Below are 1,457 nucleotides of genomic sequence, written 5' to 3'. Positions count from 1 at the left end.
CTACCTTGTATGCAAATAAATCATCTTATGTCGACATTCCTTATTGGTTCCATTATGTTCCATACATGATATAATCGATTGAGATTTATTATTATCAGGATCTTTAATACTTTGCAGCTTGGCATCCCAAACTACATTGTTTGGTACCTGTACCTTATAGCCGGTCGGCCTTATCTCCATGTCTGGGATGGTTTCCTTAGTAACCTCGGATTTGGATTTTGATTATCATTATCTGCACCTTTCTTTTGTTTCCGAGGATTGTTATCTTTTGAAACTTATTTGGTCTACCACGTTTCATACGTTGTCTAGACTCTGTAGCAACTTGATTGTGTCTCTTCTTGGACATCAAATTCGTTGGTGCTTTACAAGCTGGTTTATATATGACTTAGTCATTCTTTTTTGGATCAGCAAATGTGTCTTGCATTTGATTGCTTTGATTAGCTAGCTTTGTAAATGTATAATCTTTGGACATCTATTTCACATTCTTTAGTCCGAGGATCTTCTCAAGACATTGATGGTTGATTTCATTCTATTTCTTTTACCATTCTTTTACCAGCTTTATTTTTTTTCTCCTCCTGGTCTTAAAATAATCTGTGTACCTGGCCTCAAATATAATCACCCATAGTTGGCTAAAAGTACTTTATTATTGTGGGAGAATCATATCCAACATATATCCCCATCCTCCTTTCGAGGTCTCATCTTAGTTTTTTGTGGTGGAGCAATTAGTACATAGACAGCACATCCAAATGTCTTATGATGGGGTATGTCTGGCTCTTGACCCGTTAATAATTGTGATAGGGGATATCTATGCTCACTAAATGGCCTGATGCGTATTAACTTAGGTGCATGTAAATTTCGTGTGGCCCAAGCTGTGAATGGAAGTTTTGACCTCATAAGTTATGGTCTATCAATCAGCTATTTGCGTTTTTAAAAGATTTCGGCCAAGCCGTTCTTGGTATGGACATGTATCACAGAATTGTCCACACTTACCCCCATAGACATACCATAATCATTTAAACGCTTGGGACACGTATTCATAAAAATCAGAGAAAGCATACAAGCAAAGCAATCACACAAGTTTGATGTCGAAATCAGATTATCAACTTGATTCTTTTAGGCAATCATAAGTCTCATATTCCATAAGATCATCTTGATCATGTTCGAAATTATTTTCACCATCTTTATAGACCAAGTGGGTTTCAGGATTCTTCCCTTTCAGACTCTCTTTGATAGAGGTCACAAAAATGTTTGGGATTCCTTCATATCTTAGCCCAATGGTTATCTATTTCACATCTATGGCATACTGATTTGGTCGAGCTTTGTGGTTTAAAGGATATACCACGGCCACTGCCTTGACCATGGCTCAAATTGGGTTGATACCCACGGCCTGTGCCATAGTTATTCCCACGGCCAATTGTGTTATAGTGGCCATGGCCACGTCCTTTCCACCCTCCACG

This window comes from Brassica oleracea, chromosome C2 (genome assembly GCF_000695525.1).
Source record: "Brassica oleracea var. oleracea cultivar TO1000 chromosome C2, BOL, whole genome shotgun sequence".
Lineage (NCBI taxonomy): Eukaryota > Viridiplantae > Streptophyta > Magnoliopsida > Brassicales > Brassicaceae > Brassica > Brassica oleracea.
This window is presented reverse-complemented; position numbering follows the sequence as displayed.